The sequence below is a fragment of the Grus americana genome, chromosome 5 (assembly GCF_028858705.1).
Source record: "Grus americana isolate bGruAme1 chromosome 5, bGruAme1.mat, whole genome shotgun sequence".
NCBI classification, from domain to species: Eukaryota; Metazoa; Chordata; class Aves; order Gruiformes; family Gruidae; genus Grus; species Grus americana.
The window spans coordinates 24034074-24058475 of NC_072856.1; the positions used below are offsets into that span (position 1 = coordinate 24034074).

Below are 24402 nucleotides of genomic sequence, written 5' to 3' on the forward strand. Positions count from 1 at the left end.
ATACTAAGCAGTAACTCTGCGTTTTTCCATGCATGCAATAATATAGCTAGCTCTTTGCTCAGTCCTCTCTCAAATAGCCAAGTTATCTTTGGTATCCTTACTTAGCCTTCAACTTTGGTGTGAAACCAGAATACTTGAAAACAAAATAAAATACATTTTTAAGTTATATGTCATTTTATAAGTTTTTTTTAGAATTATAAAATCCATAAGCTAGCTGAGTTCAGTCAAATAACACTTACTGAATCATTAACATTGACTTTCAGATTTATTCTACTGACTCAGCGGGCTTTCTGGTGAGAAAGTTCTACCAGATATAAGTTAAGCATCTGGAACTAGGTCCTAAATCACTGTTAGATCATTTAGCATCTGATCTTACTATCACTGAAATCAATGGCAAACACAAATTACCTACAATGGGTGAAAGACTGAGTGTGTAGTAATAATTAATAACCCAAACATAATAGTCTTTCAAGAATGATAAAAAATACTTTGGGGATTTTTGGAGAAGGCTGCAAGTGTGATAGGAGATGAAGTTGCTGACAAGTAACAATCTTTTTCTCAGTTGGTGAGCTTATTTTGTTCCTTTCTGATTCATTGATGCTGATGATGTATTTTGGGCCTACAAATATCTTATGAGAGTCTTTTTCCTACTTAAAATCCAAAAAACCCACAAAGTTGTTCCTTTTCCCAGAAGGACAAAAACATGACAGCCTAATATATGTTTGCCCCACTGTTTCTTTAAAAAGTGCCTGAACACTTTCCTGCTAATATTAAAGAGCCTTTAAGCAAAAGTGAAGGTTTCTATAACAGAATTAAACAAATATATGGGCTTTAAAACCAGAAAACACACAGCTGTTGGGGATCTAATCAGAATGTAAGACACAAACATCTGCAATAACCACAATATCTCTGCAGATACAAAGTAATATTTCACTTTTGATGGAAATCTGCACATTTTGTATTTTTATGTCATTCAAATGACATCAAAACACAGATTTCTAACAGATGCCAGTACTTAAACAAATGTGCATATATATCTATACACAAAGATCATATATTTGCTGGCATAGATGTGACTAAATGCAAAGTTAGTATCAAGACTGTAATATGCTGTAGGCTATGATACAATCTTCTCTCTTAAAGTTTGTTATTTTTAATATACCAATTACACGTTATCACCTAATTAAACATAGAAGATAGAGTGATTAGCTTCTTAGAACATAACTTTAAAGCAATCTAATTTGTGATATTTATGAGATGACACTGCATGCTATATGAAAAGGTGAATGTCCTTTTACTAAACAAAATAAAAAATATAATTGTATTATCTGTTTTACAAGTGTGCATGCAACCTATGCGTGAAACCTATTAGAACCAAATATTTTAGTATTATCGCAATAAGTCATTCACTAATCAAATGTTAAAAGGGTATCATTAGTGCCAGACAGAATTCTTTGTGTGACTTTTTACCTGCAGTACATTGCATATTGTTTCCTCCAAACAATATTGCTTGTATATTGCTTTCAATATTTTATTTTGCAGGTTTTCTGGGCAACAAAAACAATTCCCTACATATCAGTTCACAAAAGCTATCCAACATGGTGAGCTGCTATTCAAAATGAATGCACCATGGAAAACTTTGGATGATACACATGATGCAATGTTTTACAAGCACTTACAAGGTGAGACACAGGAAATATCCCGAGGCCTTCTGTTCAGTTTCTAAACTAGGGAATTGCTATCCTTCATGCCCATTCCCCACCACTGGGCACACTCATGTGGACAAGAAGTGTGCAGAGCAGCTGTTAACCTGGTCATGTCCCTGCCTGGGAGCTGCCCTGGCAGTGCTGCATACAGCTTGCAGAAGAGTCACTGCCGCTATGGTACAAAATCCCAAACATGCAGTGGAGGTCACTGGGTCCTGGGTCTTCTCATGGACCAGGATCATCATGAGTCAAAAGGGTGCACTACGAAGAAAACTAAACACAGACTGGCAAGGGAACTTTGTTTTTCACATAATGGGACAAGCTTGCCTGATCCTGAGCATGGGAGGATAACAAAACTCAAATGTACATACCAGCAAATCTGCACACAACAAACATGGACAGCAACAGGTTATAACACACATTTTCCTTTGTGACAGATGATGTGAGTTAAAGAACTGAAGTTCTGTGTGTGACTAGCACTGGAAGACAGTAGTGGAAAAGACTAGAATTCAGAATTGTCAGTCATTCGGTGGAAGAGAAACATGACTAAACCCTAAGGAAAGAGAATTCTGACCTCTAGCAAAAGGAGTAGAGAAACTTGAATAAGCATAACCAAAGTTTAAGGAAAAGAGTGAAACCAGACCATTTTGTGTATATAAAGTAAACTAAGAAGCAGTTTCAAGTTGTTCTAAGTCAGTGACAGCCCTGCCTTCCTTTTAAATAAACATGAAGAAATCATACAGGAAGTTGTGGAACATATTATTCTTTCTATTTTATTAAGCATTGTTGACAAGAAGCTGCTTGCATATGGAGACGGTACTTGAATCCTCTTACAGCTTACTACTTTCAAAAGGGAACAAAAAATGCTGACAAACATAGTTTTGACTGCATGGATCTAGGATCAAGCTCGCTAATCAATTTAGGAATTTAAGAGAGATTCTAAAAATCTCAGACTATATAAAATATGTCATACATAATCTCACAAGGAGACTGTGATTTTTGTAAGGCAATCAAAGCTTATGGTACATATTTTCCTGTATGTGTGATTTCACTGATTATTGTTAAATTCTTTTAATACAAAAAACACTAAAATGAGTTGCATAACCATCAAAATTATCAGCTGACTATAATACTGCTTCATTTATTAATTTTCACATATTTTTGTTCTGATGTTTATAGTTCTAATGAGAAATTTTGTTTTGTAGGTAATTTCTATTGGGTCACAAAGGCTTGGAAGAAGTAAAAGAAAAGATATGCTCCTTTCAGGAAAATCTGAGTAAAACCACAGCACATGTGATTTTGGCACACAGAAGTTTAAGTGACTGTTCAATAAACTCATCTCTTCATAATATCATGATATCTATTGTTTCTGGTAAGGATGGAACTGAATGGTGGTTTTCATTGTTTACATTTGAAAGGAACCATATTCTCAGAACTTCTGTACATTCATTGTCCAGTCAGGTTAACAGGACAAGTTTAGGATTTTTCTACAGTTCTACAAATTTTCATCTTCAATTTTAACAATCCATCACTAAAAAGCAACCTACTGTCTAGAAAGACTTTCTAGAATTTCTGCTTATGGAACTGAATATCATATTGTCAGTGTTTCCATTATGGCAGAGACAACCAATTCATCAAGCTGAACATGAGCCAGCAATGTGCCCTTGCTACAAAGAAGGCTAATGGTATCCTGGGCTGCACTAGGCAAAGCATTGCCAGCAGGTCAAGGGAGGTGATCCTTCCCCTCTACTCAGCACTTTTGAGACCACACCTGGAGTACTGTGTCCAGTTCTAGGCTCCACAGTACAAGAGAAACATGGACAGACTGGAGAGAGTCCAACAAAGGGCCACGAAGATGATGAACTGGAGCACCTCTCCTATGGGGAAAGGCTGAGAGAGCTGGAACTGTTTAGCTTGCAGAAGAGAAGGCTCAGGGGGAATCTTATTAATGTCTACAAATACGTGAAGGAAGGGTGCCAAGAGGATGGAGCCTGGCTCTTCTCAGTGGTGTTCAGTGACAGGTCCGGAGGCAATGGGCGCAAACTGAAACACAGGAGGTTCCCTCTGAACATTATGAAACACTTTTTTGTGACCTAGCACTGGCACAGGTTGCCCAGGACATTTATGGAGTCTTCCCCCTTGGAGATATTCAGAAGCCATCTGGACATGGCCCTGGGCAATTGACTCTAGGAGGCCCTGCTTGAGCAGTGGGGTTGGACCAGATGACTTTCAGAGGTTCCTTCCACCCTCAGCTATTCTATGATTCTGTAACTTAATAGTTCATAAAAGTATTTACATAGAAGGAAAGCAAGAAGCCTTATACTTATTTAGTAAAGATATTTTTTCTAATCTGCTCTCAGAATCTCTCATTCACCTATGTGCCTAGAAGAATTACATGCCTACCATTCAGATACAAACTAGCAGAGAAGATTTTTTTTCTAAAACAAATGCTGTGTTGAGGAAGAAAAAAATATGAAAAAGATAAAGCGCTAGCAAAAAAAAAAGTTAAACTTTTCCTAACTTTGCTCTTGTGACTGTTCTATTACAATTCTGACTAAGGCCTGTATATATACAGCTGGTGTTAGATCACTTATGAAATTATGTCCCTATCAAGGGCTTACTCTTTAAGGTTGGTAATCACTTTTAAGTTTGTTGCAGCATGACTTTAGGGTACCTAACATTTAATAGAGTTAGAGTGTTACTCTTAAGATTATACACATATTCACAAAAGTAACTACATATTTAAAAAAGCAAAAGCTTCCTTTGTACCCAGCAGAATAATTCTGCTTTCATTGAGATCAATGACAAAATTTCTGCTGACTTAAATAAGACCAAAATTTTACAGATGTGATTTTCAATTTTAACTTCCATTCCAAGCTCTTGATCTTGATCTTGAGCATCTTGAAGATCAACATTAATCTTCACTCTAACTTATTTGCTACAGTTATTCCCAAAACAATGAAGGACAAGCCTTTTCTGTTTCTGAGTCACAAACAGCTCCTCACAACATGCACACATACAAATGCATTTGTTCAAACCCACTGTTAACTCACCCTCATTTGGTTAGAAATAGACTGTAGATATGTTCCCTGAAATACAGGGCACACAATCTCTACTGTAACAATAGACATATAGCCCTTCAGTACTATTTTTTCACATCCTATTCCAATTTTTACTTAAACTAATTAGTCTAGATTAGGGAGAAGTACATGGCAAAACCCCTATCCTATGACAAAATCAAGTTCCAAGCATGATTTTAATGAAGACAAAGAACAAAAGCTGTGCAATGCTATTATTATTATTATCATTATTATTTATAATAATAATGACGATGTTCTATTTTTCTGTTCCAATGTCCAGTTCTTGACAATAGTCATGTTTTTCAACTTCCTATAAAATTTTTAACTGAAATTAGTTACTCTATTCAAGGTTAAAAAATTTGACTCACAAAATGGCTGAGAACAAAATTTCAAGTGCTTTCACTCTAAAACTGTCCTGAGAAAAAAGGCCCAAATCCTGCCATTTTCCTATGGCACTAATTTCAGACTTAGAATTTGAATCCAGACAAATTCTGTCCTTTCCAGGACTGAGTGCCACTGACATTAAACTGTTGTAAATTCACTCTACAGGGAGAAATAACTCCTTTAATTTCAGTGGAGTTTCTCCAGATTAATGCAGGTGTAGATGAGAATAGAGCATGGCCCTTAATTTTACATTCATGCCCTATCTAACATGTATTTGGTTTTCTAAATCATAGAATCATTTAGGTTGGAAAATGTCAGTAGAGTGAAAAAGGACGGTTTCTTTTAAATTGGATTTTAAAGAAAGTAAAATTTAACAATATAGACAACTAGACTTGTACATGAATGATGTATCACACTGGAAATAATAGTATCTTTACAGTGTGACACCATTTTTTTTTCTTCAGTGAATTTTAAATAGCAAGAGTATGATACTCTGACATAGAGATCAACGTATCAGACATCTTAATTTCTTCTCCTGTGGAGTTATTGTGACTGGAAAATACAATTTGCATGTATTGAGAATAAAATCTTAATTATATATGCTTCAAAACATTACTGAGAAACCACCTCACAGTCATACTGTTCTGCTTTTTCCTCATAATTAGCATGCATTCAAAGTGAAATTCTGGTATGGGGAAAAGACCTTCAGTTAATCTCCAAGCCAAGGAAAAAGTAACATAGCAGATTTCTAAATTTTCATCACAAAAAAAAAAAAAAAAAAAAAGGCTTGCTTTAACCATGCAACACCCCAAAGAAAGTTATCACTTTCAATAAATTGAGGAGGGAAATAAATGTTGTATGCAAAGAGATCATTGATAGAGATAATTGCCAAAATGAAAAAAAAAAAAAAAGTTCATGGCACAAATAACATTAATCAAGGAGATAATGTTCATTTTCAAGATCTATTTTCAAGTATTTATAATTTTTTAAATAAATTACTGCAACTAAATATCTTTAGCATCCTCTGTAACCAAAATCTGGACATCATTTTTACATATCAGACAAATTTCCACTTAGCCCTTATTGGTCAATATGAAGAAAAACCATGTACTTTTTATAGTGAATTTTTTCAACTTTTTTTTTCTTTTTTTTTCTTCTTAAGTCACTAATGGCTTATCCTTGGCCATTGGAAAACAACAGAAACAATTTTAGCTTTGTCCAAATTAAAAAAAAAAAAATTAAATACTATAATGCATATAATATACATAAGAACCTATTTTCTTACCATCAGTGATTGCAGGACTATGGCCAGTGATGAGGACATTAAAAGTATTATAGCCAGGACTCACTGGGATTGTATTTCCAGAGCCTTTGCATGATCTCAAGATAGATTATTTGATTTCACCTGTCACCCTGCCTGTAAAATGGAAATAATACTTACTGAATGTGTTAAACAGGATGGACTCACAATTAATTGGACTAGGGAGAGTAGAGTTCTATAGCTGTGTCACTGCATGATATGGCACCATAACCACCTTATGATGTGCGCTACACCAGTCAAGGCAAATAGGAAAAATATAAGGTAGCAGAGAGGGTACCCCCCCCTCCCCCCCTAAATAATTATAATTCTTTTCTGTACCCTAGCAGTCAATATCTGATATTAAATAATTTAAGTTCTCTGAATGCATTGTGATATAAATGTACTTTGACAGACATTGACTCAAACTAGATGGATGAAAAAGGGAATAATTTAGAACCTAGCAATGAATGAAGGCAGGAGGCACCCTGTTTATACTCACATGTGCTCTGAAATATGGTATAAACTAGTTAAAAGGCCAATCTTCACTTTGAGTTATCTGGATTTTCTCACCCAGTGTTCAGCTCTCCCTTCTATCTCCACGTTCCCATTAAAACTGTACATCATTTAAATAGCATATGAAATGTGAAATATGTAATCATCTTTCAGTATCATCTTAAAGAGGTGGATGAAATCCTGTAAGACATTAATGAGACTCTTGAAATTCTTTTGGAATTTATTTGGCTACTGCCACTCCAGAAGAGACCAATAGTCTGTCTAGCCCACTATGGTGTCACTTCTAAAGAGAATACAGGATTATTCCATAAGTATTTCCACAACTTTCATTTCATAAAGCAGTATAAGTGGAAGAATAACGCAGACCAATTTGCATTGGATGTGCACTTAACTCCTGAAAGGTTACAAGGGGAAAATGTAACTCCGTATTTTGGAGACAGTAAGAGGAAACAGGTTTAATACAAATAAACACCTTTGTCCCCATTAGGATAGGATCCTTTGAGACGTTCTAAAAGGAACTAGGAACTTGTGGTTGAGAACATTTCTCATTCTTTAATGACTGCATGTTAGAAATCCTGATGAGAAGTTAAGAAATCCTGCCAGTCACAACTGGCGAAAATGATGGCAAGAATAATGATTATTTAAAGTGTGTGTGCATGTGTATATATGTATGTATATATATATATTTAAATCAATGACACTTTAGACTCAGTTTTCCTACCATCTCTCCAAATTTCATTCCCAGTGGGTATGGTACAATTTTAAATTGAAACTCACCTTACTGAATCAGATCTGATTTTCAAGATTTAGGGAGGGGTTTCTTGTTAAGGGAGCTATTTCTGGTGATGAAGAGGATAAAAAACCTGCAAGGAATGAAACATTTTTTAAGAAGCTGCACATCATGATTACAGGATTGCTTGGGGGCAGGGGAGAAACAAACAAACAAACAAACAAAACCCCACCAAACAAAACCGAGAAATGATACACAGGAGTCTGGATTTGGTCAACACTTGTATCAATTGCTTTTTAGGGTTTTCAGACTTATTTGTCTCTCCTTGCACTTTTCCAGTAGCTTAGACTGAAACTGCATTTCCTTATAATTGTATATGCTTTACACTCCTTTGTGCATGTAGGTGGAAATTATCTTCAACATGCTAATAAAAATACCTAAGAGATAAGACAGCATCAAAGTTTACAGTACTCATAGACTTCGGAAAATAACTAGGAGTAATATTAAGGAAACTAGAATACTAGGCTGAAGTTTTCAAATTTTCCAAAAATTACTCACAAATACATTTGCTTAAAATCAGAATGTCAAGGGATACGGGCTTTCTTTTAGAATGTTTCAAGTGGGCCTTATTTTCAAAAGCAGGCATAGCAATGTTTGCTAAATCCAGCCCCATTTAAAATGTGTTCTCCAAAGACAAGCCAACTAAAATGAATCATCACTTTTGGAGAACACATTCAACAACTCCATATATGAAGACATAGATCTGGAAGCAGGAATTAACCATCTGTGGTCCTAAAGTACATACAGAATATTTTACTCGAATTCCTTTTCTGGAAAAGAAATTTAGAAAAGAAGAGATATTTAGGTTCAAAGTACAAATTTAATGTAATCTCTTCCAAAAGTAAGGTTATAAAGCTGTTTCAACTTCATATTAAAAACTTTCCCCAGAAATATGATAATTAAAGGCAAATTAATTTTAAAACAAAAATACCGATAATATAAAAATACTCCTATTTTGATAAATTTTTGGGTTTTGTTTTAGTACTTTTTATTTACTACCCCCCTAGTTATTTAAGTCTTAGAAAAATAAAAACAAAGAAAATATTAATATATCAATTGATATTTAATGATATAAAAAATCAGTAAATAAATGGTTCCAAAGTGATTAAGTTTTTACCCAACTATTTTCCCTTAACATTCTCTTAAGAATCCAAATAATTATTAAAATCACAGAATTACATTGAAATAGATGTTTCATTTCCTGCATGAATATCACAGATATAAGAATCAAGGACTGATTTGTTTCTGCCTTTTATATATATACATATCTGTGTATATACATGTTTCTCATGATGTATGGTAATGCTTACATGTTGTCATTGGCATTTTTTTGTGGTCAAAATCACTGTAGGAATGGATATTTTCATAAAAGAACTTTTCAAACATCTGTGACTTAAAACACAGAGAATATTTATCATACATTTATTCTAAAATACTGCAGCTTGTAGCTATCACAAAGTATATGCTTGTTAAATCTACAAAAGAATACACTGGAATGAGAGGTAGGTGCAGACTGGTCCTTGAACTCAACAGCCTAGGATTTTCTGCTTGTTTGTAGGCAGAGAGGCATTGGCATTGTTCCCATTAAATTAATGTGTTTAAGATAAGAGGTTCTTATTGTTCACATAAGAACTTCTTCAATATAAACTTTTCTGAACAACATCAAAACATCACTAAACCTGACTTTATTCTACAAACAAAGCCTCTAGGATAGATTTTAAAAGGTAATCAGGTGCTTAAACATGTGGATTGGAACATTGTGTGATTTACAGATTTTGTCTAAGTGAATTAATTGCCTAACTCCCATATGTCTCCATCTTTAAAAGTCTTTCAAACAAGAACACTGTTTGGTTTTTGCTAATATAACAGAAAATAACATGTGCTAAATGTTTAAGGTCCATGTGCAGCCTTGCAGGGGTAAGGAGTATTTCTCACAGGTAGTCAGCACCTTTCACATCAGCTTAATCATACAAAGACATTGGTGGCTATCCCATTTTTTTGAAAGACTTAATTTCTATTTCTTACTTCGTCTGAATAGAAGAAAACCAGCAGCTTGCCACAATGGTATTAGGTGGGAGGCAGTGTATGGCAGGATTAGGAGTCAGTCATTAAGCCTGCTGGTCAGTAAAAAAATCCCAAACCCCAAAACAAACAAAAACTTGTCATAATGACTGGGGTGATTCTATGCAGAGAGAAAATGCATTAGACAATATACTCGCAGATTCAAATTTATTTCCAGAATATGTTAATATTAAGGCAGAGAAAACATCTAAGATACCACTTCTGTACCTCGCTGCAGAAAACTTCAAACACCTGCATCTTATATATTCCTTCTTTAGCAAACTGCTTGGTGTTTGCTCTGGGCTAGTTCTGTATTATACCCATGTCCACCTTCAGGATTTGATTCTGTAAGGTATTTAAGTGCGATATTTATAGGACAACCATGCTGATGAAGACCTTGTATGCTAAGCTCTAGAATGGCAAGGCCTTCTGCTTTGGTTGAATGAGAACAAGTATAGAGATATATCCCAGCCCTTTGTCACAAAACTGTGCGGGAGTAGAGGAGTTTGTTAGGCAAGGTGCTAGAAGTGAGAGGGAAGCTCTAACTACTTGCAGCTATGACACATTATTATTCATTGCGTGGTGTGTCACTCAGATTGTCATAATGCACAGCAGAGAGTATGTACATTATCAGTGCTGAACAGCACTGAGAGGGATTGCAGAGGCACAGGTCATTTTGAGGAAATACCTCTGTCACAATCCAGGCACAGGATTGCTGCTCTTTGGGGAACGGATCTGGCAGCACAAGCTAGGGGATCATCCACTGGTTACTAACAATCAACCAAATTCATCCATTACAAATCAAGATGTATTTGTAAAGGCTTCCTGAGAATTCTGTATGTAGAGTACTCACTAAATATTATTCAATCACATCTATCAGTCTGGGAGAAAATGATCTGAACAAAGAACAGGTCACACGTGCAGTTATATGGGTATGGGTGTCAGCACAACACCTTGCACTGAGGAAGAAGGTCAATAAGAGAAGGTAGAATCTACAGGGTCAGAGAAGGCATAAATATAAAAATTTAAAATCACCTGGGAAGAACATAAAGAAATAAGGCAGCGAAGTAAGGAGATCAGAGGCATCAGGTTTAAATACACACACACAAAACAGAAGAGGACTCAGTTAGACAAAGGTGGCAGTCTGAATTTCAGGAATAAGAAAATCTCAAGTTATGGCTATAAATAATTTTTATATCTTTGAAAATTAGCTTATATGAACAAAACTTTATATGTTTTATTTCCACTAAAATTTGCTTCATCAAGTATTTGCAGAAAATGACATCACAATATGTAAATTAATTTTCCACCCACCCCCCAATTATTGCAATGTTGAGATAACTTCTTCAATTTTTCTGCTTCTCTCTGTCTTCTTTCTCTTTATACAGCAGAACTCTCTGTTTTGTTTTTCTTTTTCTTTTTTTATTTTTTTAAATAAACTTTTCACTAAGAGTCAAGAATAAAAAAATGAAAAAAGCTCAAAATCAGACTTTAGTATCAATGCAGAGAAATAATTCTTAAACATAATTATCAGGTCAGGAAGCATTATTCCAGTGCCATTGCAACCAGCCCAGTATGAGACCTTCTAGCAGCTGGTATCACCACTTCCAAACCTTATCTAGACTTCACTAATGCTAATATGCTTCTTGTAAAATACAGTGGATAACAGGACACAAATCACACTGTAATCTTCCTTGTTAAAGCAATAGTTTGAGCAATAATGATTGAGGTGCAGAGCATTTCCTGGGAAACTACTAACAGAGGAGCTAATGATCATGCTGCCCTATCAATAATATCAATTTGTTAGTAATATTATAATATAAAAACCTGTAAGCTTATTACCTTTAAGTTAACAAAAAAACTCCAAAACCATTAAGTTGTATTCATGCACATTTTTTCATCATAGTGTGTCTAAAATCATCACATAGTTCCTATTTTACAGACCACCAAAATGTATCCACCTCTATGGTGGAGCATAACTTCTGGTAAATGATTCACAGTAGTACCACACAGAATTTTCACACCAAGAACAAGAATCGGCATTCCTGAACAATTTATTTTAAAATTTTAGTAGGCAAAATACAACCACGTAAGGAGAATTCAACCATCGCAATTGTACAAAAGACAGTGATATGAATGGATCTGAACTAAACTTTCTAATGTGACAGGAATTTAATGGTCTAAGCAGCACAAAGCATGTTCCTCATAGTGTGACCATTTCTTACCTCACTGAATACTTTGAGAACAACAGTAAGCTAGCAATTTAGGACAATGAGGCTGCTATCAAAGGTGGTATGGGAAGGCCAGGATGAATATCAAACTGAAAACTAGAAAGCACTTATATAGTCATATCTTCATTAACAAATCCATTTCTTTCAATAAGCCCTGTACTGTCTATGATTATTTTTCATGACATTCAGAACTGTTATCCAATGACTTCTAGCAAAACTTGGTATTAAAAACCACTCATCTTTACACTTTTTAAGGAACAAAAAAAACCAAGTTAAAGACAAATAAAGGAGAAAGAAAATATAGTATTTCAGTATATAATGCTCTGTCTACGGCATCCTGTTTTTTGGTTTTGTTTTGGTTTTTTCATTACTCTTTGCAAGGGACAAAGTAAATCAAAGAGTGATAATTTTGGTTGGAAAGGAACTCCAGGGGTCATCCAGTCCAGCCTCGTGTTCAAACCAGGTCTAATTAGAGCAGGCTGCTCAGGGCACATCCAGTGGAGACTTGAACACCTACAGGAGCCCACAATCTCTCTGGCCAATCCGTTCAGGTGTTTAAGCACCCCCGCAGTATTTTGTATTTTCCCCCTATTACTAATGCTGACCGTCCGAGAGGAGCGGCCGCCTTCGCTGTCCTTGGTGCTGAATTCGCTATCGCGAGGATGATCCACAATGGCTATTGAATGGACACGTACTACATGACGTCAGAGGCAAAACCAGCATCAGCTGTGTTAATCTATGCACCAGAAATGTTTCATGAGGAACGAAATATTATACTTTTAAATGTGGAACGAAAATGCTGAAGATGCAACTCTAAAAACAGAAAAGGAGGGATCAAGGAATTACGAATGAACAGAGAACACCTGTATCTCAGGTATCCCAGCAACATTAGCTCAGAGAACTAGTGACCATTATGAAAAATTATCAGCTGGGCATTGTGAGACATCTGGTTACTTTCTGTGAGTTTTATTGATATACTGCTCTTCGTTGCAATTCTCCAGTGTCCTGGACTTATTCAATATTGAAAATCAAGTTAGAAGGATAGAAAATATCCAACATATAAAAGTTCATGTCAAATTCCAGTCTTTAAAATACACATAAAGTATAACTGATACAGTGTAACTATTACTTAAATGTGTCAGAAGCAGCTGCATGTTCTATTTCAAATTACATTGGATCATTCCAGATGAAACTGGCCTAATCTAGCTTACATAAATTTATGCTGTTATTAGATATGATACATGTTTCTGAACTGTTAGAAGTCAGGCTAAAAAGAAGTGTTGTGAAAAATAAAATGCAGCAATTTTTTTTTTTAATCTTGATAAAAAATATGTAAATCTTTATCTAATATATTGATATGTAAGCTAGAATATATTTCTTTTTCTTAGAGAAAGTAAAAGATTCAATACAAATAAAATTATAGAAACTATGAGATTTAGTCATAGGTAATTTTAGAATATGAACATACTAAGAAATTGATGTACTGAAGTTATCAAAATATTCTGCTTTTAAATACTGGGGGGGGGGGACACGGACGACAAAAACCCACAAAAAACCCCCCAAAACAAAACCCAAAATAAACAAACAAACTAACAAAACAAAACAAATAAACAAAATCAGAAAAAAAGTGTAAGACAGTCTGTGGCCAAGCATGGTGCATATCTGTTGAAATGGGAGGCCAAATGTGTCCTAAAGATGAATTCTCAGATATTTCTATTACTGGCCAGTTCCTATGTGACTTCCTCAAATAAGTATATGCAATGACTTTGTCAGAATTACCTTCATTAGAAAAGCTGAATTATTTGTTCACCTATATAAAATGACTGTTAGCTATACTTCCATCTACTTGTTCTATACATACATACATGCGTATACATGCACACATACTTCGTCTGCTACTTACAAGCAGAATAAGAATAATTTTCTGTACAAATATGGCTCTAAATATTAACCTAGAGAAAATAACTTGGAGATACTGATAAAATTTAACAGGTTTCAAATGAGAAAAGAGAAAATGAAATTATCAGAAGACATGAAAACTCTATTAGCGATCAGCATATAAATTGAGGTATTTCCTGACAACTGTCATTCTTGTGCCAAAGTTCAGACAAGTAATAGAGATGTCTCACTCTGGCAAAGTCTTTCTATGCTGCCTGCCAGCACTATCATAGCATTAAGGAAACTGAACAAAACCAACTGATTAGGAAACTAGAACAAAAGGAAGCCCAATTGTTTCCTTTATTATTACCTTATCATATTAAAAAAAAGCAAGACTGGATACTAACTATTCCTGAGAGAGAGAAAAAAAAAAAAAAAACCCACCAAAACACCCATAACTCTAAAACACAGTCCTGTATGTCTTCCAGAATACAGCTGGTAGGAGAAAATAAGCAAGACTAACTTGCATGCATATCATTATAAACTGACCTCCGTTAATTGTTCTTGGCACCTGCATGAATGCAGAAATCATCTTAATTCACAGCAACAGAAGAAAATGGAGGAGGAAAGGAAGAAAACTTTCTAGGTTTAAGAATATGTAACCACAAACATCTACAAACTGCACAGTAACCTTGATTGTAATTCAGGTTTGAAAATGGTCAAATCACCTAACAGAAATAAATGAACTTGTGTGTCCCTCAATCCAGGTAAACTTAGCAAATATATGAGCCAATTTGTGATTTTTTCTCCTTGCCTTCAATAACCACTCTAATGACACTAGAATCTCTTGCTATGCAATGGCAGTTTTCAGGAGAAAAAAGGTTGCACACAGACTATTCCAAACATTTGTATTTGTATGACCTCAACTTACAAAGCACACCTTTTATTCACGCATTTCCCACAGTTTCCATCTTAAATTCTGATACATGCAAATCAATTCATCCTTGAATAATTCTCAAGTAACTAGAAAAGTACAAGACAAAATAAAGGAATACAAATGCCGTTTGGATTTGCCACAAATTCAGAGACTGAAAATTTTATCAATGACACTGTTAAAAGTTGCACAATTACTCTGCAACTGGGTCTTAGAGACACATTGTATTAGAGTAAAACTAACTTCAGTCATTCTCTTTGTTAGTATGGAACCAAACCTTTTGCGGACTACAGGTCCATGCTTAGTAACCTTCCACACAGACTAGCCCATCTACCAGATATGAGAATCTGCAATGTTTACCACAGCAATACAAATTAAAGCTGCCCCGTAAAACTTTATGAGCTGAACTGCCGCCATCCCTGGGATGTATATACTTCCCCTGAAACATTTATATAAAATCCTACCTGATTCCTTACAGCTGTAAAGCCAGCACAATTTTATCTGTGGAATCAAGCCCAGGAAATTTGTGCTTTGTGTGATACCAAAAAAATCTATGTCAGATTCTGTTGCAGTTTACTATAAGGGAAAGTCTGAAATGTACATCAAAATAGGAAGCATGTCCTACAACAGTCATAAAGCTGTGGTAGCTATCTTAGTAACAAGATGGCTAGGCAGGGAAAAAAAAATATTTCTTTCCTTCGTAGGTTCCCCAGAATTTCCCAATGGGGAATGCAAATGTTTCACACACATGAAAGTTACATGAATTTGCATAACATGAGCTCAAGGGACTGTAAAAAGGAGCAGTGATAAACCTTCTGTGATCACACTTGCCTTTCCTGCTCTGACTCACATACAAAAAAAAGGGTCAAGATCCAGCTGCTCTAAATCATGCTTGGTGCCTTCATTGTCTTGGAACGAACAGTTAGTTGCTTTATTTAGCTCTTCACTTGATTCAGTATATTACTCTGCACTTCAGCTGCCACTCAATTGAAGAAGATGTGGTGCTGGGGGGATAACACATTTAAGGATATCGCATAAATGTGCAATTGTTTCCTTCTGTGCAAAACAACAACCTGCCTTTGAATTTCAAAATAGCCACCTTGCCACTAGAATTGGAGAAAAAACTCTGATTTGCACACATCTGCTTGTTGGACTGGCAATGTTCAAATGATCTGCATGAAGTAAGTCCCAGGGGAAAAATGAATTTCCCTCGGTAAAAATTTCAGAATACTTTGCTCAGAGTGGTTTTGTTATATTCTTGCACTGCATTCTCATAGACTGGCTCCCACATGACCATAAATAGTTTATTTAGTTTAATTAATTTATCTTATTATAGTTGCTGCTTAAGGAAAACAAGTCTTTCTGCAATCTCTGGGAAAATCACTGCCTCTGAAGAGAGGTTGTAAAAAGCAGAAATATATTAGCATTATTTTCAAGTGAGAGAAGTAGTACAAACTGGTCTGTTCACAATTTCAAAATTAAGAACAGGTTTGTACTTTGAATACCAATACAAAAAGAAATACTAAAAATTTAGAAATAAAGTAGGCTTATGAGGTTTGAGTATAAAAATAGACTTTAACTTGGCTCTAGAACTCATCTATCCTATTTTGTATTTAGGAATTTTTTTTACTACTCTACCTCACTCACAAGATAAATTGTCATCCTTTTTGATAGGCACTCTAACTTGTTCAGAAAGAACTCAGCGATAGATATTCCACTACCTTACAGTCCAATATTTCAGTGTCTTTATTAGAAAGTGATTCCCAATACTAAACATGGAAAAGTTTGCTACAGTGTAAATCCACTACATATCCTACCCACAGTCAGCATGGATTACTCTCATTTCCGAGAACTTTTGATGTGCTGAAAACTTTTTTCCTGCACTTCCATCCTTCATTCTTGTCTTCTTTTCAATGTCAGTTGTTTCAGTTCTTTCTGAAATGACAGTTTTCTAGACCTTCTTTCTCCTTATTGCCATCACATGTAATAACTCATTTTTGAAGTTTAAATTGAATTTAAAATTTCATTTAAAAACTCAGAAATCCTGAACAAAATATAACACTGTATTTCAGATCAAACAAAATGTGCCTTTGGTCTGAAATGATTTTGTCAAGTTTGGTTTGAGTAGGAAGAGAAGAGAAGAGAAGAGAAGAGAAGAGAAGAGAAGAGAAGAGAAGAGAGAAAAAATTATTTTAATTTGACCACAGTATACTTTTCCTTTATGATTTTGTAGTTAAAGGGATGAGTTGGAAGATCAATTATTTTTGTATCTCTGCAGAAAAAATGTGTGCACTCATGTTTTGTGTCTTTTAAAATGAGGAAGCTTTGCCCAAACTCAAACATGAAAATGTAAACTCTTTCAATAAGCTCAATATCCAAATTGTTAAGATACAATATCTGCACTTATAACTTACTCATAAAAAATTGGTTTGCCAAGATAGCCATGTACACATTTTAAAACTACCTTTGAAAATGTCAATCAGTTTATAAATGTCTTGTCCACATCCTCCAGCACTTCAGAGTTATTTTGTACATCGTATTCTGCAATGCTTTGTCAGCTTCAGTATTAAGTAACTGTCAAGTCATTCTAGCAACACAGCTATTATTTTATTCTTCAGATGGTTCTGTCTGTACTTAACATTATGATTTTCCATTTAACTTTTTTTTTTGTTTCCACTCTTTTTCTCATTTGAAGCAACTGTACTAAACATAGTGCTGGGTCTTACAAGGACGAAAGACCACATAGCACCCCTTCGATCATACTTGCTTAGATTCATATACTTGCTTGTATTAATCTTCTGACCAATGCATTCCATATACTCCGATCTCTTAAGATTTGTCATTTGGATCAGCAATTTAGGAAAGAGAGAAATAAACATAATTTATATTATAGCAAAAAGTGACGATGGGAGAGAAAAATGTCACTGTCTATGACTCAGACTGATGATTTTCAACTCTTCACGCTACATTTGAAAAGTGACAATGTTGATGCATGACAAGGTACAAATAACCATTACTTGCAACGATGTCTTTGTCATTCCCATGTAAATGCCTGTGTGGGTTTTATTAGAAGGAAAAAAAACTTTTTGAAAATCTCTTTAAATATATTGCTGGATTTAATAAAAGCATTAGTGCTGAATATCATCCTACAGTGCAAGCTTTTTCAGCACTTACAATGCATGTATCTTTTAATCCTAAATAGAATGAAGAGCACATATCCTTTAAAACTGAATTTTAATAGCTGAAATGTCTGTGGAGAAAAAGTGGGAAATACCAATGGTCTTAACCAACTGTTACCCAACACATTACATCATCATTGATGCAAAATAACTAGAAAACATGAGCATATTGTTTAGGGCATGCTATCTGCATGGGCATGTATAGAAAAATGATATACCACATTCAACTGACATACATTTACATTATAATGGTGTCAGTTGAGGAAGCCACATCTCCACCTGTACAGCACTGAAGCCTAAACTGTTTTCCATTTTGTAGATTTCTTTTAAAAAAGAATGAATGAAAACAAATATATCCTAGTAAACTCAACCATTCTAAGCTGCTCTAAGCAGTTATGAAAAGCTTCTGATATTGGTACCCGCTGAGTGCTTGACATAAAAAGGAAGGAAGGACTATTTCCAAAAAAGCACAGGAAAAGAAATCTGAATATCTTGCATTATATGCAATTCTCAAAACACTAGTATTTAAATCATTGCTTTCAGTACCTATAATCCTAAACAATAAATTCACAGCAAAATTACAAGTTCATCTCAATGACTCTTTTTGAACAATATTTTGAAACTAGACATTAAAACTTTGTGAAAACCAACTCATAAATGAGTCATCAATCAGGGCATTGAGAGCTGTAGTATTCAAGAAACATAACTTAGAATCCCAGGCTCACATTTGGAAATCCTTTGTTTCCTACTAAATCCCAGATTTCTTGAACTACTTCAGTGAATCATTTAGCCTTGTTAGGATTCAGTCCAATCTACTGTCGATGGGAGACTTTCAACTTCAAGTGCAGTTTCGTAAATAAATGCTTTGAAGATTTCTGTTTGTTCAGTTAATGTGATGATGTTAACATGACAGAAGCTTTTTAACTAAGAAGGAGGAAAGCTTTTCTTCTGCTATTAGAAACGTTATTCTAAGTTTTACATTTTCTCGGGTTTTATATACAATTAAACTAATTCACTGCAGAGTTTTAATGCTCTGTGAGTCATAGCTAATTGCAAATGTACATTCACTTTTGGAAGATCTAGTCCAAATACAACCCTCACACAAAGAGACACTTCTGTTCATAGCAGCTCTGTTTCATATTCAAAAAGGTTTCTATGGAAAATATTCACATTAAATGGACTTCCTCACACACCAAAAAAAAAAAAAAAAATCTAAGTAAGAGAATTAATAATCTCAGTGAAAAGCACTGAGATTCTAAAGTACTAAAAATGTTTGTATAAGAATTTGCTAATTCTCTAATTTTAGGATCCTCTGCTTTTTCTTCAATTTGAACACTAACTTAATGAAGATAACTGTGTGCTGTGTACTGGAATACAGTATATATTTCAGTAACTATGTAATAAATTAAATCTAAACATGGACTCCTACTATCAAAGTTCCTAATTTATGCCTTCAGTACAATATGCAGTGGTGTGGAAACCCAACCAAAGGCACAGCAATCATTTACAAACCACTTGAGACTAAATAGTCAATAGTTTTTGTATGAATCTTTTGTACAGAGGACTGTTTCATCTGCTGAGATAAAGAAGACTTCCTATTGATAAATTAGTAGCAAGCTACATGTTGAATAACTCCTATATCTGAATCGTGTGCATGTAAGGTAATTATATTATAATAATTTACGAAACACCTAGAACATGTGAGTAGGCAAGGAATATTTATGTCTTTCACAATCATCAGCTTTCTGAAGCTCCACATCAGCTTTGTTCTGCACAACTAAAGTCACAAAAAGTGTTAGTCTCAAATTTTTTCAATCCATGTATGCATGGTTAGCAAGACTATTTTTCTGACCTTGCATGTACATTGCTCCTTATCAGAAGTATTGTGTTTCAGTTTCACTGAAGTGTAGTGTGGCATGAATAATCTGGCTATGAAACCATAATCTCCACAAAACATGCAACATTTCAACAACTAAGTCAGGAAGCCAAAATTACCATCTTAAGATGCAATAATTTCACTCTTCAACCCCTTGAAAAACATCCCTAAGTAAATAAAATAAGAACAGATGAGTTTAGGGGTAGAAAGATCAAATAAGGACTTACCTATAAAATTTTATTATTGTTAACTTAATCTATAACTGTGTAATTTTAGAGGCATTTTTATCTTCTTCTCTAGTCATCATTAAGAAATACTATGTTCCATACTACGCAGACATTAATATTTAAAGCAGTATTGCTTAGGAAAATAATAGGAGAATTGAAGCTGATAATAATGCATTATTTTAAAAAGAACTTGAGGGAATTTCACTATGAAATTGCTGATATATTCCAGAGGATCTAAATACTGAATTGACAAATACAGTGGCCTTCGTGGACAGCTATCTGAAACACCTTATGTTCACTCTGGTTTCTTTTAGTGAAATATGTTGACATGCTTTCTATTTTACTAACTAGCTAATAGATGGTAAGAAGAACTGCAAATAGCAATGAACAACATTCAAGAAATTTCTATATTTACAAAGGATCAAAAGGCATCAAAAGCTGTAATCAAATTTAGTATTGAGACACAAACTGAAAGTGAAAGATTTTCTTCTATTCAATACTCAAAGAAAAAATGAGTCAGCATTAAAATTCAATTCTTATTTCTGCATCTGCATGCATAAGAATGGATATTAGTTACTCATCAATAAAAGTATAGATGGACAGACCATCATTAAGTAGTTTTGTTAAACTTTGCAAAACATATCTCAGCAATCATTAATAATAACTAGAAGAAATATTTACTTGAGATCATTGGGTCACAAAGGGCTGGATAAATATGGTGACACGTTCTTAGCATGACTGAGAAATGAGTTTTGGCCTGGTTGAGGTCCCCCATATGTGTCCTGCAAGTCCAGCTAATGAGGCAGGACAATCATTAAACCTGGCTGAATTAATATGACATGAATAGGTGAATGTGCAGATGCAGTGACAGAGATGAAAGTAGGTCACATTCTCACAATTTAAATAGAAACAGTCTAGACAGCATTAGCACGAGCCTTGTAACTCTTGTACTAAAACCCACAAAACAAATCTGTAACATCTATTATCACTGATAATAAATATAAGAATAGAAAAACAAACATAAAAAGATCTTAGAGATACGTAAAATGAGAAAAAAGAAAACTTGCTTTAGCTTTAGCTGGCATTCAGTGAATTAAAAATATTTACAGCATATCCAGTAAATAATATGATTTCTAATATGATTTAAAAAACCTGATTTAACAATCATTTTGAGGTCATATCTTTCACTTCAAATGCTGGTGACTGTAACAAAAAGTATATCTCTTTCTGTTAGTATATATAAAATAGTAAAAAATATTGCATCACAGTGAGAACAGAGTAACAATATTTTACAAGAGTATTCAAAAAGTTTATTTTCTCTAAAACTCTTGGTAGAATGCACAACTTTAAAAAAGCAACAAACAATCGACCAAAAACATGTTGGTGTAAAGGAGTAAGAAGTCATTATCCATTCTTTTCCCTCACCTTCACTCTTTTCTTTGCTCTTTTGAAAAAGATACTAATGTCATGTTGAGTGGACATGAGAAGCAGCAATGAGTTGATGAAGACAAACACTAAATATAAAATGCCAAAATATGAAAAATATTTGTGTTTTTTTAAAAAATATTCTAATATGGAAATGTTCTCAATTTAAATAAATGGAAGAATAATGCTTACACAAAATAAACAGCTGTATGTTGTGATTATCATTCAATACCTATATAATATGACATTTTAAAAATATCTGATTTTTTTGCAAAAAATGAAAATCAATTTTGTGAAAGAAATGTTTTAGCAAAACTTTGCCTTTACTTTGGGGAAAGAAAAAACAAGGCAGAAAACAAATAAGAGGTAAAAATTAAAGGCTATGTAGTTTTAGAGATGGAGATCAACATATTAAAAAAATTAAACTTCAAAAAATAAATTTGAAATTTAAAATTTGAAATTAAATAAATGAGATAATTTAAATTCAAATGTTTTAAAATAAAAAACTTTTTTATATAAAAAAGTATTCATTCCTGCTCACCTATTAAGTTCTATAGTTGGTTTAAGGGTAGAATAGATTAATTTTCCTGGCATTCCTAAACAAATATTTATGCTGTTTTTGGTGAGGTAGAAGCCCCTTTGCAACACAGTTAGGAAAGCAATAAAGACTATTCTAAAAAGGGAAAGTCAAATTTTAGAATGTAGAAACAAATGTTTCAGCTTTAATGATTTTTAAGAACTACCATTAGAATAGATATTGACTATTTTTTTTCTATATTCATATAATTTCTCAGCAACTTACTGATTTATCCACTGGATTTAGCCAAATACATATATATATACACACTAGCTTTTTATAGTTTTTAACTATCCTTTCAAGACACACGTATCGTTTTGGTCTCCACAACCACAACTACAACTGTTGAAGCAGCAAGATTCTTAAATGTGAAAGGACTGATGTCATAAATCTCATCTCTCAAGACGAAACTATAGAAATAATTCATATCTTCAAGCTCTACTGGAGGTCAAAAAGCCAACTAAATATTTTATATATTTAAACCACAAGCTTATTTCCAGATAAGTTTCCAGGGGGAAAAAAAAAAAAAAATTACTTGGAGAGTTCTGAGAAGTAGACTGACTACATTATACAACCCAATATCAAAAGCTACACAACTTGAAAGACATCTGTCTTGGACATATTTTTTATATGATTGTTAGTCATGGATTTAAAACAAGATTCTCCCAGTGAGATTAAACAGCTTAACAGCCAGATGCTGCAGTGCAGTATCTGGCATATGTAGGGTTGATAATGTTACCAACTTTGAAGTGAACAGGAGAGACTGCAAATGTTCCAGAGCATTACAACCAAAACAGCAGAATGTATAGGTAAAAAATTTTAGTTGAGTAGTGTGTGGCTTAAAGCAAAAGTAAATACCAACTGGTACATCGACATTTAGACTATATGGGTTATTCTGATATCCAGCTGTTTTACTTCCAATTATTCAAAATTACATCAGTGTCAGAAAATAGACGTCTGCAGTCCACTTAGGAAGATTTGTTATTTCTTCCTGTTCTGAAAATCTCGAGAGCTCTCTAGATAGGCCAATAACAAAGCTTTCCAATCTTACTGAAAAGTATTAGAAGTATAGAAAGTTGATTCTTCTGTTCTCATAGACTGGCTTTATTCAAACAGGGCCAAAAAGATGGCCTAAATTGTTACTGATGTTAATAAATTTGTCAAAATTATAACATTTAATAGAAAACATTCAATTTTTATCAATTTTAATGAGATCTGCCTGATAAAATGCCTCAGAGAGAAGGATCCCCCCAGATTTCCAGGGTTAGTGGTTGCAGGACATGAACAGGCAAATTACATCTCAGACACTGCTACAATAATTTTGCAGGTAACATAAAAATTTTTCATTGCAAAGTAGCTTTCTGGACCCATCTTCGCTATGGGTAAGTGACATGCATAATGTCCTGATCTCCTTCATCACAATACCTCATTTTGTAGTCAATAGTGCAGCCTGTAAAAATATAACTTTCCTCATTTTCAGAAGCAGAAAATTTCAGCAAAACAATGCCAGCTGATATTTTCCAAATTTCCAAAGTCAAAAAATCTCACCTGTAGTATCCAGTAAGTACTGCTGACTATTTTTTTTCAGCTCTGCAAAATTTAATGAAAAACAAATCCACAAAAACTGTTCCTGGGAGAACATTCCCAATCCCTTTAACAAAATTTCAGGCAACTGAAAACTACCTGCAGGCAAAGACCTATACATTATTCTATTATTTTCTTACAAGTCACATGCAGCAATTAGGATGTCACCCATTCTTCCCCTTACAATTGCAACAACACTAGTGCTTTTCTCCCAAGCAATTTACAATATGGACTGGCAGGCCAACAATTATGGTCTTATAGATGGGGGTATGTTATATGCATTGCTGCAGTGGTAATAGTATAGAAAAATCTTTACTAGTAAGTCAGTAGGAGGAAATTCTCCATCTACCCCAGCAAGAAGACAGCATTCTTTATAACCTATATGAAATACATTAGCAGGTTTGTCTTACCTCTCAAGGGAAAGATGCCAGTGTCATAGGCAACATCAAGTTTAGAGCGCTGCCTAGCACTTTTTGCAGTGAGACAAAGACTGTGACGCCCACAGAGAAAAAGGTTACGGTTCAACTCCTAGAAGCAGTCCCTCTGGAGACCTCTTATGGGATTTACAGAATATCAGAAGATTTTGCTGTTCCTGTCTGCTAGACTTGTGCTGCAGATAGCAGGATTTCAGCATACAGTTTGCCTCTTTCTATCAGC

The 24402-nt window shown here is 34.3% G+C and overlaps 1 protein-coding gene across 10 annotated transcripts in view; it reads right to left on the reverse strand.

Annotated features, from left to right (window-relative positions):
* The window catches only part of LRRC4C (leucine rich repeat containing 4C), a 564871-nt gene that overhangs the window by 106774 nt on the left and 433695 nt on the right, over window positions 1–24402 (reverse strand). For 7 of the 10 annotated variants that reach the window (XM_054828447.1, XM_054828456.1, XM_054828445.1 and 4 more), the window contains 2 exons: window positions 7761–7846; window positions 6456–6587 (listed from right to left, as the gene is read on the reverse strand). The exons of 1 other annotated variant lie outside the window; for it this stretch is intronic. The gene's annotated coding sequence lies outside the window, so the exon portion shown is untranslated. The remainder of the gene's footprint in view (window positions 1–6455; window positions 6588–7760; window positions 7847–24402) is intronic. 2 more of the 10 variants (XM_054828446.1, XM_054828448.1) reach the window with 2 other exon arrangements.